Consider the following 17,687-nt stretch of genomic DNA (forward strand, 5'->3'; position numbering starts at 1 on the left):
GATGCCAGTATCTGGGATCAGGTGGTTTTAGGGAAAAGAAATAGAATGAGCAAGGTGGTTTTAGGGAAAAGAAATAGAATGGACAGTCATGGGCTTGGAATGCACAACAAAGGGGGGAAAAAGCTGGTGTGTGTAGAAGGAGAATGGAAAATGGAAGAAGTTGCAGGTGAAGTTGGAAGGGCCATCAGGAGCAAATCCTCTAAGATCTTGTGGGCTCTGAAAAGGAGGATCTTAGGTCCAAGGGTTAAACAGACTGATTTTCATTATTAGAGATCATTCTGGGTGCCGTGTAGGTCAGGATTGTGAGGGAGCCACAAAACAGGAGGAAGACCAGTTAGGAGGATAAGGCATTAGTCCAGGTGAGAATGGATGGGGCTTGGACTAGGGTGGACTGTAGCATTTAGTGCTGAGCTTTGTTGAGCAATAATAAATTTATGGGTGATTAAATAAATGAATTGAAAAGGAAGATTTTCCTGGAGTGAGAATATCTCCGTTTTGGAAACCTCCTTTCATAAATCAGAAAAATCTGAGGCAGTCCTAACTCAAACCCTTACCCTAACCCAAACCCTAACCATAATACAAACTAAAGGGATTATACTGGGAAAAGCCTTATTCTCCTTTGGACATTTTGATATAGGTTTGATAAAATTGTACATTTTTAGAGATGGACCAAAGACTCGAATTTATTAGAGCAGAAAGCACAAACTCGATGTCTAAGCTAGTACTCCCCCAATAAGGGGCTCTCCTCTCTTTTTGTCTGAGCAGAACTGAATCAGCTATTGGGAATCTAGGCAGATGCAGTGCTAAATAAATTAGGCCAAAAATTATAGGAATCGAGAGAATTTATGTCTCATTATCCTATAATGCCCCTAATTATATCAGTTGTAGACCCTTGAAATACCCACCTCAGTACTCCAAGAGGATTCTGTTAACCCTGTTTCCTTGAAATTTTGTGCCCCCTTGAAAATCATTTCTGTTTTCTCATGAATTTTGCCTCCACAAATCGAGTGAAATATTCAGAAAAGCATAGATGGAGCCTTATATTATCATTATACTCTCAGTGCATAGCTAGTGTTCAGTAAATGGGGTGCTACTAATGAGAAAATCATTCACCACCCCTAAAATGACCTCTGTACTTTGACATGGGGGTGGGGGGAATTTACCTGATGATGAAATTCGTACCAGGTAATCTCAAGTCACACCCAGGTGGGTAGTTCTCTCTAGAGGTTTATGACAGTGCCCTCCTGCTCAGGAATCTTGACCCTGGCCCATTGATCTTATTTACATTGAGGTTTTTGACAATCTCTTCTCTGTCCAAGGGCAGTGACAGGCTGATATGCTAATAGGCGGTTCTTCCTTGTGCCTGCAGTACTTTTCAATCCTAAGAAAAAAGATGCCATGTCAATAAAAATACATTTTTATTTCTTTTGCATTATCCAGTGAGAATAAGATGAGCTAAGCCACTTAACTGCCTTGAGGCTGTGGCGCTTGGCGGCCCTGACCACTCCCTTAGCCTGAGCTAAATGTGCAGTGACCTCAAGGTGAAGATTTTCATTGGCCCTTCCTAAATGCCTAACACTCCATTCCTCCAGCATCTTAAATGTTTGCTTTGCGAATAGAAATGTCAGAAGGTTTATTTATAAATTTGTATCCCTAAAGTGACCCAGCAGAAAAATTTGGGCCAAAAATTTATTTATTGAGGAATGGTTCATAAGCTCTGAATTAGCTGGAGGGGTGTGGATAAAAGTAAAAGATGATCATGGTTTGCTAAAAGGTATTGCCCTCCACCCTCTGTGTCGCCTTGTCAGACGTGCTGGCCCCTGCTTTGAGCTGGAGGATGAGCTGCCCGTTTACTCTGCTTTGGGACAGTTTGATGAGAATCAGCACAGAGATGGAGAGTTTTAAAGATGTTTTATTAATGTGTCCCTTGACTGTTCATTTGCTAAGGGTTTACAAATGCCTTATCAATTATTAATGGTCTTGATACCTAGCTTTAAGAAAAAAAAAAATCCTTATAGTTGGGAAGGATATGGGCATTGAATAATTCACACCCAGTGCCACTTCTACTAAACTAATGCCTTTTAACAGGTAAGGCCAGAGTAATCTGGATTAAATTTGTTTATCTCTGGGTTTGTTACCTTTCCATTTCTTTAAGAATAGGGACTATACCTTCAAAAACAAGGCATGTCATCTAGTTGTTAAAATTGGAACCTGGGAGCCAGGACTTTCATGGTTTCAAGCTTATGTTTCTCCTGACCTTGGGTAACGGTTGGAAAGTCATTTAATAGGTCTCTCTTCTTGGCATTTTCAGATTTCTCTGGCTTTATTCTGCTACTCATTTCTAGATGAATTATTGAAGATGAATTTAACCAGCCACCATTAGTTTGCACTTTTCTCACTCTTCACATATCACTTTTGGCCTGTTTTTTTTTCCTTGCAAAGATTGAAACCATGACTAGTTCCGCATTCTCTCAGTAGAGGCTTTTTCTGATTTCGCACTTCTTCACACTTCCATTTTGTTGCTTTTAACCAAATGCAGTCAGAAATCAAAGGGCATTTTGCATTCCGTGTGTGTGTGTGTGTGTGTGTGTGTGTGTGTAAATGTATGGATTTTTCAAGGTCAAGAAGCACAATGTGTTTTCAGATACACCAACTTCAAGATAGTAGGCATTTAGAGTGGGAAAGTATTTAGGATGAGCATCCTGCAGTGAATCAAGATGAAACCTCTTGGTCACAGCCCCTTCTCTGAGTTGTGGATATAAGCCTGGGAAAACTAACTTGGGTATCGAACTTGGTCTAGGCAAGCACATCTGGGAAGCCATGCTTATTTTTGTAAATAAAGTTTTAAAGTTTTATTGGAACACATTCAAGCCTATTCGTTTACATGTTGTTTTTGGCTGCTTTCATAATATATCTCCAGATGGGTAGTTGCAACAGAGGTCATGTGACCAGCAAAACTGAATATACATATTCTCTTGATTTTTACGGAAAAAGTTAGCTGACTTCTGCTATAAATTACTCTGCAAAAAATAGAGCATGTAAAGTGCCCTGTATTGTGTGTAGGGGGAGTTGTGCTGAGAAGGGGGTAAGTGGTAGTTTTCTATCTCTAATCCCCTGTATGCCTTTCTAATACGTGCTTCTGTGACCCTTAAACAATGTTTGCTTTATAGTCAAATAAAGACATTACAATGGCTCAACCATGTTTGATTCCACTGTAGTTCTCTACTTTCTGTATCTGGACATCTTTTAATTAGTGAGTATGTTGAAAGATGACAATGGTAAGACAATATGGGATCTTTCAGAAGCCTATAAGAATCACAATGGAAATAATAATAGTAATAATAAAAAAACACCTACAGAGTTACCTGTGCGCTGGGCTCTATTCTAAATGCTTTAACATAAAATAAATTGTTCAAAACTTAAAATAATGTTATGAGTGGTTACTTTTATTATCATCACCGCCATTTTATAGATATAGACAGAGGGGTTAAGTAATGAGTGCAAGCTCTAGAAGCGGGTGAGTGACAGAGCTGGGATTTTTTTTTTTTTTTTAATAAGTGTATTTATTTATTTTATTTTCAGCTGAGTTGAGTCTTCATTGCTGCACACGGGCTTTCTCTAGTTGCAGCGAGCAGGGGCTGCTCTTCGTTGCGGTGCATGGGCTTCTCATTGTGGTGACTTCTCTTGTTGCGGAGCACGGGCTCTAGGTGCACGGGCTTCAGTAGTTCTGGCATGTGGGCTCAGTAGTTGTGGCTCGCGGGCTCTAGAGCACAGGCTCAGTAGTTGGGGCGCATGGGCTTAGTTGCTCCGCGGCATGTGGGATCTTCCCGGACCAGGGCTCAAACCTGTGTCCCCTGCTTTGGCAGGCGGACTCAACCACGGCGTCACCAGGGAAGCCCCAGAGCTGGGATTTAAATCCAGGTAGTCTGCCTCCAAAGGTTCTGTTCATATCCCCTATAAAATGTACTTAAGCGTTTGAAGTCTGTGATATCCAGAAGTGTCACAAAATAGTATGTTCTGATGATGGACGTGTTGTAGCTAATGGGAAGTAGAACATACCACATGAGAATTACCATGCTAAGCTATCTTTATATCAGTAATAGAGTTAACCCCCAAATTCTACCAACTATCTAAATTAATGATTTGAAAGGTATATCTAGAGTTCACAGCTCTGAATTACAAAAATCAGCTGCTTAAACCGCATAGCACAGGGAGATCAGCTCTGTGCTTTGTGACCACCTAGAGGTGTGGGATAGGGAGGGCGGGAGGGAGGGAGATGCAAGAGGGAAGAGATACGGGAACATATGTATATGTATAACTGATTCACTTTGTTATAAAGCAGAAACTAACACACCATTGTAAAGCAATTATACTCCAATAAAGATGTTAAAAAAAAAAAAATCAGCTGCTTACTTGGCAAAGAGTGAAGGGTTGGCTAATAAAAGGTTTCTAAGAAGAAAAAGCCTTAAAATAGGGAACATGCTGAATGTTTTTTATCAAATTCCTTTAATACAGTTGGGTAGAAGGGACTATATATGGACAGATGACTAAATGGCTGATTAGTTATGTGACATAAGATGGGGAAGTCTGTCCTGGAAATTTACAAGCATATCCCCAATCAAGGCATTGGGCTAGTTCATGACTTGGTTCTTGCAGTATTCTTGTCAAGTCTCTTTTTTTCTAATCTTACTTACGTTGAAACAAATGATGTACGTGCATCATTTTCCCTGAAGCCCTCTCAGAAATGTCTGTCACAAAGCAGTTGCCAAACTTTTCTTTCCAGTCTCTGATTTTAATTGGTTCACCTCTTGTCACTGAGAAGTCACTTTGTTTGGAATTTTCAAGATACCTTTTATTCAGCTCACACAAATACATTAATGTGTTTTGTGCTATGGCGGCAACATAAAACTTTTTTCTTGCTGTTTTGAAATTACCAGCTTAGTACTGAGAATAATGATGTGCCTTTAAAATGCCTGCAATTGAAAAAGGAAATGCTTTCTGGATGAATTGAATTCTTATTTGTTTTTACTCCTGTGATCTTTAGCGTCCTCCACTCCCATGTCATCCCTGAATTACAAAAGCGTCAGAAATAATTCCCTAAGTACTGTTCCAGGCCCCTTCCTGCATTCAGAAAGCACTTCATGTAAACTGTCTTGGAGAGATCCATTCATTCTTTCATTCATTCAATAAATAATTATTGAATGCTTACCATGCACCAAAAACCTTCTCCAGCCCAGGTGACACAAAGATGAAAAGACAGTGCCTCTTCCCTTGATGAGATCTCTGTCTGGAAGAGAAGACAGATACAAAGAAAACAAAGAAAGACATACATTATGATGAGTACTTGCCTAGATACTAGCTGGGGAAACTCTCAGAGGACACAGTAGTCTATTTTGCCTCAGGGAGGGAGAAGCACCTTCACCAGGGAGCTGATATTTAAAGATGCCCAAGTAAGGCCACTCACAAGTCTCTTTTAATTTAAAATGATAGATTTAAAATCAAATGAGGAAATAGTTTAAATTATTTTTAAATTTTAAAAATTAAAAATATACATTCAAGAAAAGGTTGGCTAAATGAATGATATCTACATCCTTGACATTCACTGGAGAGTAGGGCCCCGTAATGAAGCAGATTCATTTTCGCTAGCAAAGGACTTACATCTTTTTTTTAAAAAAGTTACTTTGAAATCAGGGTTTTGTCCCAAATTAACTTTATATTCTCTCTTCTCACATGGCCTCTGAAAGATGTGAATTGGATCTCAGCTGTCCAGTCTGTTTATCCCTGGATTCACAACTCTTCTTTATTACTACAGCTTTTTAAAAAAATCCTGATATCTGGTAAGGCAAGAATGCTCCCCACTTCTTCAGAAGTTCCAGGCTATTCTTGGCCCTTTGTTCTTCCAGATAAATTTTATGATCATATTACGTTGTCCATATCAATTCCATAAAATACTTTGGGGAATTATTTGGAATTGGATTGAATGCATAGGTAAACTTAGAATTTGTGCTATCACAATCTTCTCCATGAAAATGATATACATTTCCATTCATTTAGATCTTTTAAAATATCTCTTAATACAATTTGTATTTCTCTTCCTTGTTCTTCTTTTCTCTTGTTGTATCCTCTGTAGAATTCTCAAAGTAACCTCAAGACACCAGAGATACTGCAACCGCATCAACACACCTGCTCTCCCAGGGCCCAGATTTCTAAAAATGTCTAAATCCAGTTTAAGTTCAATGCCTTATTATTTTCCTCTGAAGGCTTTGCTGGTAAATTTAATCCCACTATGATCACTTTCTTGCTCCTTTTCCCTTCCACATATATTTTTGCTGGACTTCAGTCTGCAATTGTAATAAGGCCTTTTCACTGGTCTTCGGTTGTGTGTTCTTTTGTTGTTTTTTCCTTGTCATAAGAGCCTATGACTGCTCTACTTTGTCATTCCTCCACTGGAGTTAGTAAAGGGCTTGACATGAGTTAGGCTGGCATTCAAAATTGGTTATTAAAGGAACAAAAAGCTTCAGCAAATGGTTCTTTTATCCAGAGTCTCTCATTTTTAGAGTCAACCCCAGTTGGTGATGGATCATGAGAAAAGAAAGCTTTCCCCTTGTCACTTTTACTTCTTTCAGACTTGTCAACATGGCTTTCTTCACACTGAAGAAAAATAATGTATCACTTAGTATCAAACTATTTGCTTTTCAAATTGAATATCTTAGAATAATAAATCACAAGAGAAAGGCCGTGAATCAAAAATGCCACCTGAACACATCCTGTATTTTTTTTTCCTCAGTACAGCCCAAAGTGTCTGCTATGTTAGAATGAATCATCAGATAATCAACACAAAAGGCCTCATTTAAGTTCATTATTCACAGCGAAAGGCTGGCTTTGAGCCCTGATACACTTCAGAACTTTGGTTTACAGAGATAATAAAAACATTCAAAGATATGTGACGCCAACCTGAGTGTCTCCAGCTCTGTGTACACGGCACGAGTCCTAAGCGGGCCTTAGCCTCGAGGGGCAGCCTTCTCCTCAGCACACACCCTGTAAACAGCCTCCTTCCCTGGCAGTGTCTCCTGGCGGTGGTCATCCTGAGCCTTGGTTAAGCGGCAGCGCTCCCCACTCAGACGTTCTTTATTCACCCCTCTGTCAGGCCAAATAAACACTTTTTTAAAGATCCCAATCCCACTCTGAAGAAAGGGGGCAGATTTATTTGGTCATATATTCATTTGGCAAACATTATTGAAGGTCCACTCTGTCTGGGACAGTGTGCTTGGTGTGGAGGGAAGAGGGGCGGACCAGACCAGATCTTCCCACAACTTATACTGAAGATGAAAAGTAAGAGGAAGGACATCTTTATACGCATAGATGGTAAAATGCAGACACGAGAGATGTCACAAAGCAGTACAGAGGGTTGCTGCCTGAACAGACCCTCAGAGCAGTATGTCCTCAGAGGGTAACAAAAAGTGGAGAATACGTTGGTGTTATTCGGGGTTGGGTTTGGGGAATGGGATTGATTGTAAAGGATGGAAATGCTCTATATCTTGATTGTAGTGGTGGTTACATGGCAGTATACATTTGTCAAGTCTTAGATTTGTATGCTTAAAATAGGTTAATTTTATTGGATGTAAATTATACCTCAATAAAGCTAACTAAACATTAAAAAAAAAAGTGTTCTGAAAGCAAAGGGTTGGGAAGAAGGGCATTGTCTTCGTAGACAGGAGACCTCTATGCTATTACCTGCATATGTAACAACGTTCTTCAAGGCTTTGAGGTCAAGACTGCCGTCACCCCATCAGAGTCAGAAGTCTACTGGCTTTTAAGCCTGGTGTCCATTCACATCAAAGTGACTGCAGAAATAGCGTGCGCCGTCCCCTCCTCCCTGCTTTTATAAGATATTCTCATTAGCCCTCTTCCCAGTGATCATCTCCATATTTCTCTGAAGCCCTCCCCCATCCTGTCCTCCAACAAACCTCCCAAACTCTCCCTCTATGAAATTGCAGCTCGTTGATCAACAAACTCTTCTCAATTTTTAAACTTTTCTCATTACTTCAGCTGACACCTGCCAATCTTTTGAGGGTCCTACTTCCTCTGTACCCTCTGAGGTGCGGGCTGTTTATTTTCTCAGATCTCCTATCTTCAAACTAGAGATGGATCTAGAGTCATCCTTGCTCCCTGTTGCTGCTTTCAGATCATTATCCTACCAATATAATTTTAACAGCCTATCCCTTTGAGGCCCATGACATTCAGTTATGTCATCCTCTTCTGCTCTCCACTATTATCATTTATCATGCCTCAGATAACTCCTTGCCATTCATCAAAAACTTTGGTACCTGGGACAAGCTTCCTCTCTACTCCACGGGCTGCTCTCAGTTGGAACAACATTAACATCCATTTCCCTGACTCATCCAAACATGCCTCTCACTTCCTCACCTCATTTCCAAGGACATTCTCCCCCTTGCCTTGGCTCTTTCATTATTTATAACTGCTCCACCTCCCAAACTTCAGTTTAAACATCTCTTGTCAACCACAGCCTTTTTCGTTATCCAGATTGCTTCTTTTGTAACTATCACTACCACTCACTTTGAAAAATTATCTTTCTGGTTTAGTCTTAGAAAGATTTCTAGTTTCCTTCTACTGTCTAGGCTTCGCCTCTTCCTCGGTAACATAAAACTTGTATGTTGTCTTGGTACATGGACATATGGAGGAAATACCAAATTTAATCTTATTCTCTGACCAATCAACAGTCCCAAGAGGGGGTGGGCTGAATTTCTTTACCTTGAAATGGAAAATGCCAGGAGTGGCCAGGCTGGGAAATCTTAGGATCTGAATTAAGATTTTGGAGAGTGAGCAGCAAACACCCAGTGTTCTCCCAGCACAGTCTCAATCAGTCTGATATCAGGAGATATCACAGTCCCTACAGATGTCCTGGGAGTTCCAGACAGAGGATCCAGAATCATCCCTGTCTATATTTGATCAGGAGTGAACAACCACGGTGTAGTGGAAAAGTGCAGCCAGGACTTGGAAAGATGTAGCCGGACCCTTGGAACTACCAGTATGATAGTTAGGTCATTTCCTTAACCTTGAAATAATGGCTTTCCACATTTTATACAACTGAAATTTTTGAACTCTGTGCATTGGATTATGGTAGAGTTTTCTGAAATCATGCTTTGTTTCCATTCCTCTTTGACCCTCTGTAATGTGGTTTTACTCTCTCACTCTTCACTGAAACTGTTTTTGTCAAGGTAACCGATGATAACCATAGTGCTAAATTGACTGTACAAATTACTTGTCTTTATTTTACTTGACCTGCATTCAGTATACCTGACCACATCCCCTTTTTTTCTAACACTCTCTGAACTTGGATTCCATGACAACATCCTCTGTTTGCTTTTTCCCTTACCTTTAGGGCCATTCTTTCTCAAATTTCTTTGATGTCTTACTTCTTCCATCCAACCTCTTAACTACTGAAGCCCTTCAGGGCTCCATCCTAAATCATTCTCTGTGTCTAGATGATCGCATTCACTTCCATGGACTTAAGCAGCATATTGATGTTGATTGTTCTTAAATTTATATTTCTACTGTACAATTCTCTTTTGCATTTTAAGATTGCATATCCAGTGGCCATCTGCGCTTGATTTTCTCAAATTTTATTAGAACAAAATTTTGTTACAATCAGTCTTGTTTTCCCACTCTTCCCATGTGACCCCAGAAATAACCCCCATTTCTAAATTTTCCATCTAAGCACTCTCGAAGGGTGCTATATTCAGAAACTAAGGAGTCATCCTTTATTCTTTCCTCTCCCATTGCCCTCTCTTTAGTCCATTTTAATTTCCTGTTAATTATGTAAGTTATATTCCAGAGTCATCCACTTCCTCTGTTTCCAAAATTATGCCCTCAGACCACCACCATCTCTTATCTGGACTACTGCAGTCAACGACTACTGACTGGTCTCTCAGTGACTCCCATTTCCCTCCACCTCTTCTCCACATATTGGGAAAAGGGATCCTCTTAGGGGTAAATTAAATAATGTTTTCCTGCACGAAATCCCTCAGTGGCTTCCCTTTTAACTCAGAAGAAAACCCCATTTTTTAATCCATCCTTGCATGATATGGCCTGAGAACCAAACCACTGTCCCCATTTCTCACTGAAAGTTGGCCCCACCAGTTTTGTCTAAGCTCCTCTGACGTGCAAGGCCTTTGTCATCTCAGAACTTTTGAATTTGCTGTTCTTCCTCTGAGATGACTTCCCTCTGTTCTCCTTTCTGTAGGTCTCAGCATAAATGCCACCTCGTCTCAAGGAAGACTTCCTTGATCATCCTAATTAAAATTGATCCCTCCGAGGATTTTTGTACCTCAGCCTTTCATGGGTTTCCTTATTAGCACTTGGTATCATATGGAAATGTTTATATTTGCTTATTTGAGTGCATGGACTTAACTGTTACCTGTCAGTGTCCCTAACATTATCACAGTGCCTGGTACATAGTGGACACTCACTATGGGTACGTAGACCTTTTCTAAAAAGGAGTGATCGGAAGGAGCATTCATAGAGGAAAAACTTAAAATTTTACTTGGCAGTTTCTGGTATATGTTAAGGACTCAATAAATGTTGACTGTTAGCCACTGTTACTGTATTTGTAATTTAAGCCTCACTTATAAATTAATCTAGCTCTTCCCCAGGTGACAGATCCAGCCTCAGCTAAGGTCCAAACTGTCTCAGCTCTCTCATTATCCAACCATAGAACTCTCAAGCTGTAGAATGCATCAGAATCACATGGGGAGACTGTTCAACACGCACATTCCTGGGATGCACCCCCAGAGATTCCTTCATACTAAGTCTGGGGAAAAACCCAGAAACATGTGCTTATGATAAACACTCCAGGCTATTATTTATGAAGATGGGGGTTCCAGGACCTCATTTGGGGATAAGTTGGCATGGGATCCATCTGTTTCTTCCTTGCAGATAGCTAATCTTGTAGGATTGAGAAGAAATGTATTTTGCTGGTTGGATTTTTAGAACAAACAAACAGGAAGGAGGTTTGTTAAAGAGAAACTTTAAAGAAATGTATTAAAAGAGGATTTGTTCTAGAGGGACAACTCACTGGGGAAAGTCATTGAGCATCAGAGCCTTAGAGCTTTGTCAGAACGAACTGACACACTCCCTCACTCCCCCTCTCTCTCTCTCTCTATCTATCTCTATCTCTATCTCTCTATTTCTTTTTCTATCTCTCTCCCTCTGTAATCTCTCTCCCAGTTTTTGGTCGCTCATAGATCTTTCTACTCATATTTGGGTGGGTGCAAAATAACTACATCAGTAACACCATCACCAAACACAAAAATCTATAAAGCTTTGAAAGGTAGCTGAAGGGATCCTTAGTTCTTTTGTTGAGGCTAAGTCTGCTATATAGGGTTCTTAGTCCTGGTGAGCGCAGCAGCTATGCAAATCATGAATATGCTACATGGCAGATTATCTTGCTAACGTCCAAAATGTCTATTTAACTGTTCCATCACTGCAGTCTGTATTCTGCCAGTTACTTCTCTGCACTTCTGGTAAATAGAGCCAAGTAAATGACAATGGAGAAAAATAATTCTCATATTGATATACCAAAAAATTTTCTTACAAACATATTTCTTACAAAAAGCTGTTTAAATCATGCGTTTTGTTATGTGAATCAGTGCCTTTTCTCCTCAAGGTCATTTTCTTCTATTTATCCACAGACAAATTAAATTGAATCATTAGGGTTGAATGTCATTTTTCTGGATTGACTTTATTAAAAAAAAAAAAAAAGATCAGATTTTTTGAGCATTTCTCCATGTGGTTGGGTGTCAAAATACTAAACCTTTAATTTGAAGCCGGACTAATACAGGAAATCCTTTGTTCTCTAGGTCTTTCTTAGAAAAGGAGATGCACATGTTGATACACCTTTAATAATCACGTTATCTCTTATCCCAGAGGTGTTTGTGGGGGACAGTAGCAGCCCATCAGATTCTAACCTTACACTTTCAGTAGGAATTTCTGCCGTCTCTTGAGTGTGATAGTGATGAGTGCTTTCATTTTAAGTGCAATAGAATAAGCATCCTCAGTAAAGATCAGAGTTTCTTTGTTGTGTTTACATCAAGTCTTCCCTCAATTGTTGCCATTTAGCTGCCAGTGTAATTGCAGATGATACCCTGTGTCTGGATGCTACAGAATCAAAAATGATTTAGCAGAAGCAATTGCTACCTATCCTTACTTACCTTGCTAGAAAGTTGACAGTAAATTGAGAAGAGGGCACTCAAGTGAAAGTACTTCAAAGAAGGTGTACTCTGAGGGGTGTCAACCTTTATTGCCTGCAGTAAGTACTGGAGGACTCGAGTCCCTCAATGATTTATCCTCAAATTATCTTCCTAATGTCCTCACTATTGACATTTCCCATAGATCTATGACTCAAAACACATCAGCCTAACCTGTCCCTGATGGTACTGAGCCACTGGGTCTGTTGCAGCGCAGCTAACCAACGCTTTAATGGTGTAATTGTTTAGTTGATGAATATTTATTGGTTCCATCATGTTCCAAGTATTATGCTAAGCACCGGAGATACAAGAATGAATAAGACATCTGTGATCACTACTGCATGAACTTTTCAGTCTAGTAGAAGTGAGACACAGTAATTAAACCATGAATTATAATAAATTCTGAAAACACTATGTAGTGAGCATATAAGGAAGAATTAGAAAATGAAAAGGGCGATCTCCTTTATCTACTGGATTAGTATAGGCATTCTGAGGGCAGTGATGTGAAGTTTGAAGCTGGATTGGGGAATTGGGAAAAGAAAGAAGTATCAGAACCTTAGGAAGAGAAAACCACATGTTCAAGTGACCTAAGGTGAAAAGGATAGCACACTTGAATATCTAAAAGAAGCATAATATAGGTAGAGCCTAGAATTTAAGAGAGCATGGAGCTTGATAAGAGACTCTGGAGATGGTTGTGAGCTAAATGATGGAGGAATGACTCAAGAAGTTTGGGTTACATACCAAGAGCAATGGACAGTAGAAGGCTTTTAAGCAGGAAAAGTGAAATCATTGTATCTTTGCTGTTAAAAGGTTCACTCTGAGAAGAAGCTAGGGGATGACTAGGAAGAGAAAAACTAAAGAGGAGAGAGGAGAAGCGTGCTTGATATGTGAAGCTTAGCATTTTAGAGTATGTTAGACGTTTAATTTCCCAGGATAATGACAGGACTTGGCATGGAGAGAGAGAGACAGTGGACCAGCAACTAAATTCTTAATGGGTGAGGTAGCAAATGATAGCAGTGAGGAGTAGCAGTAGAAGATTCAGTATATCTCCCATTCTTCTGAGCTGCCAGAATCACGTTGTTTTCACAGAAATGGCAGAAGCACATGAGAGCTGTCTCTAATGCAGAAATACATTTCAAGCCTTTGCTTGGATCATGTCTTACAACACCTTTTAGCCAGATCAAGTCCATGGCAAATCTCGCCATCAATGATACAGGAAAGGATACTTCACCCACAGGGTGGGGTAGGACTATTTGCTGAATCCAAACCCCAATAGGGATTATATTTCTCAAATTAAAAGTCGTGGTAACCTGCAGGGCTCTGAGATTGCTTTGTGAGAACTGAGAAGGAAACTGCCTGGCATACATTGGCATCCAGCAAATATTTGTTGAACTACTGAATTTTTTTCCTACCCTCACTGTATATACAACCTGTGATACTCAGTTGGATTTTAGAGATTTGTTAGACTTTGATCCAGTTGAGATTTCCAGATTCTATCTCCATTTCACTCTCTGATCTTAGGCAAGTTCAGAAATGCTTCTCCTCATTTTATCTTGCAGTTAGGTTACAGATCGCAGACACATTATTTATTAGAGAATGTTTGGGGATTCTGTGATACATATTATGTAAGCTATTCCAAATATTCAGTTTTAGCTTCTAATCAGACCTCAGCCATCATTGTGTGGAAAATATCACCTGTTAAATTACTAATTTTTGATTTTAAGTAAAAACCACTTTCCACTTCAGGGAGTACAGTTAACTTTCCAACCTTTCAGGCATCAATTGTTGTAACACATGAGTCCCAAATTCAAAATCTTTGGCTTTGAAGCTTCATATTTTTTATAAATATAAATAAGTTCTCGTGAAGTATTAATGCATCCTCTCCAGGCCACAAGGAAAAAAAGGTCATAATGAATAAATGAATGAATAAAGAGACTCAAAATATCTTTAAAACCATAATGAAAGAGCACATTCTAAAAGCAATAATCAGAAAATAAAATTACTAGTAATACATCATATTGATAAATATTTGTTCACTGATTTACTCATATTTTTCACATTTGGGGGGTATATGTCTATAAATTCTGTGCCAGGGGAAATAATAGTGAAGATTAATATTGTACTTAGTATATATCAGATACTCTTCTAAATGTGTTACTTATATTTTATAACAACCGTAAGGGGTCGATTCTATTATTATCCCCATTTTACAGATGAAAACATGGAGACACACAGAGGATGAGTACCTTACTGAAAGTCACAAAGCTAGTTAAGTGTCAGTGAGTGGAATTTGAACTCAGGCTTTCTAGGTCCCCCAGTCTATGCTCTTAACCATTAAGTGACCACGTCAACTTGGAAGATGCACACTTCTTTAGGAAGGCATCTTAGCACAGTGATTAAGGACATTGGTTTTAGAACAAACAGGTTTCAGTTAAAATCCCATTTCTACCCTTTATTAGCTCTGTACCTTCAGCAGTTTTCTCACATCTTTAAGCCTCAGTTTTTTCTCTGTGTCAATGAAGAGTATATTTACTTAGAAGGGTTATTAATGAAATAAAGTATACTTAACAGAGTATTGGCATATAATAAACTAGGATTATTAATACTATTTTGTTTAAGTACCCAGGGAAATTAAATGGCTTGCCCAAGGTCATATATCTAGTTATGGAAAAGTAAAGTCTAAACTATGGATTTCTTGGTTCAAAGTCCAATACCTTACACTCTGGCAATGGCCACTCCCCAGGGATTTCTTACATTACTTGATAAGGTGAGATGATCCAGAAAGGAAACATGTCCCCTAACAATGTGGTTACAAACTACACAGGGTGACCAGGCTTTACAAACATGTTACATCACTTCCATCAACCTGCATGCTATTGTCATCCTGTATGCTATGGTCATCCTGTTTTCTTCAACAAATCAGAAACAATAAGTAACAGGATATTCACAACAAAGCCAGTTTTCTTCATGAGGGTTTTCCAATTAAAATTTGAGGGTGCAGTTAAGTTTACATCATCAATATCTCCATCCCCATACTAAGTGCTGCTGTATTTCTCACTCTACACCCTAACATTTATCATCACTCAGTTAAGAAGTTCACACATTTATAGATTTCTATACCTGAGCATTCAACTGCTAGGTTCTTGCTTAATATAAGGTTATGTCAAGAATGTTTAAAAATCTACTTGTTCCCAAATCATCAAGTTATCTTTTACCCTTCTAAGTCTAACAGGAGGAGATGTACGTGTAAGGGACATATTCTGTTTGCCTGGTATTTTGGATGTTTTAAAGCTATTCATAGACATTGTAGCACGTAAGCTGTTCTGTGCCCTTCTTATATATTACATTAATAAAATTATTTAGGTTGCATTTAATTTCTAGGAATTCAATTAATGCAGTCCCACTCAAAGTGGTTTTAAATGTCTTTGTGGTCTGCATAGCATTCTTCCAGGGAGGCCCTGAACGTTTTTCTTTCAAGTCATAGTTTTGATGACCCCCTGTGCTTTCTGCAAATATTTTCTTTACATTCTCCAAGTCTGATTTGATTTAGCCCCATAGCTTTATAACTGTCCCTGAAACACGTGGGGTATAACTATAATCGATGATTCAGCACATTTCCATCACATAAAAATCAAATTTCCAGTGGCACCACTTACTCTTTATTGTGCTGAGATCAATAGTTGGAGGGACCCTTAACCCAGCCGTGTACCTGTCTACCCAACATGTATTCGTAATATCAGTCTATAAATTCAATAGAAATATTAGGTTACAGGGGCATTCATGCTCAGAATAGCAAGATTTCTTGAGTTTTTAGTGTGCTTCAGACAAATTGCTCTACTAACTAACCACGGTCTTCCAGAGTGAAAGTACACCACAGGGCAGGACTCTGAGCTGCTCAACTGTGTGTGGTGAGTAGCGGGGCAGAGTGAGTTCTAGGATATTTTTAGGATATATAAAAAGTCAGTCCTTCCATCTACTTGGTTGATTATAAGAACTGACATCCTTGGATACGTTCATATTTCTTTTTTGCTGGACTTTTTCAAATAACTTGAGACCCTTCTTTTTCTGGGTCCGAATGGGAGTTCTTAGCATCATTCCATAGAGTCGCTCCTCACTGAATACATATTCAAAGCTACTTATTCACCTAGTCCTGCTTTTCTTCCTGTTCATGCCTTTCTTGTATATTTATAGTAAATGCAACTATACATCTTTTTCATGTCACACCTAAACTCTAATAAAATATTTAATTGGACAAGAGGCATTGACACAAGCTTTCAAAACACACAACGTTCAGAAGCACCTTTGAAACGATTCTTAAACCAAGAGTGAAGCACTTTTAAATAGGTTTCTCTAGTAGATTTTAATGCTTTCTAGTTTACATTGTTTTAAAAAGCATGAAATAAAACAGACACTATTTTCTTATACTTGGCTCAAGCTAGCTCATCGGTAACTGATCTAAATCTAAGCTGTTACCTCCTCCCGCACAAAAGTTGACTTTGAATGGGCTTTTGCTGAATTGTATCCCAACTAAGATTCCACCATAAGACTTTGCTATTTTAAGGCAGGAAAATTCGTTTGAAAAGTGAGCTATCTTTTGTTTACCAGAAAGATTTGATGAGTTATTTTGATGTTAGATTTAAGAGAATAGACAGGAGGAATAAGACAAAGAGAAAGCTATATTGCTATGCATAATAAAATAAAACAGTGGAGTTTCTAGGGGTAACCTGGGAAGACAGGATGGGAGGGCTCAGGGATGGGGAGCAGAAAAGACATGAAAACAGTGACAGAGACCAGGGGTGGTCCTACAGCAGGAGACCTGGTATCTGAAGGGATAAAGCAGTCAGGAGATGATGGTGAGGATGCCTGAACATTTTATGAGAAGAGGCATGCTAATGTTTGGGTTCAAGTATTGATTCTACCATGATTCTGTGTAATCCCATTCACTCTCTTGATCTTTATCAAAAAGTCTGCTGCACACAACTGCTTTATGTGAGTGGCATTTTTTTAAAGTTACAAAAACAGTATTTGTACCAAAGTGTGGCTTACAGAAGAGCTAAGGGGTGTGGAAGTATATTTATACTTCCATATATTAATACATATAGAAATAGATACAGGTATGTATATATCTCAAAAATCTACTAGATTATTTGGTGTCTTCTAGCTTATTTTTTTAAGATTTGGAGATTTTTATGTATCAAGCATTGAAATGAGTCTTTCCACATTGAAGGATCACTGCCTTGAGGTAGAACAGAAACAATTCAAGAAAGGCATGGCATGATGTTACCAAGTGTCTGAGAGCAGGAGCGCAGTTCTCACTCCTCCACGGACACTGTATGATTATGAGATGGAAGAAGAATGTGGTAGGGGTGACTTCATTTCTATGAGCCCATGGCTTGCCTTTGTTTCTTTTTGAGAAGTGAT

Source organism: Eschrichtius robustus, chromosome 21 (genome assembly GCF_028021215.1).
Source record: "Eschrichtius robustus isolate mEscRob2 chromosome 21, mEscRob2.pri, whole genome shotgun sequence".
Lineage (NCBI taxonomy): Eukaryota > Metazoa > Chordata > Mammalia > Artiodactyla > Eschrichtiidae > Eschrichtius > Eschrichtius robustus.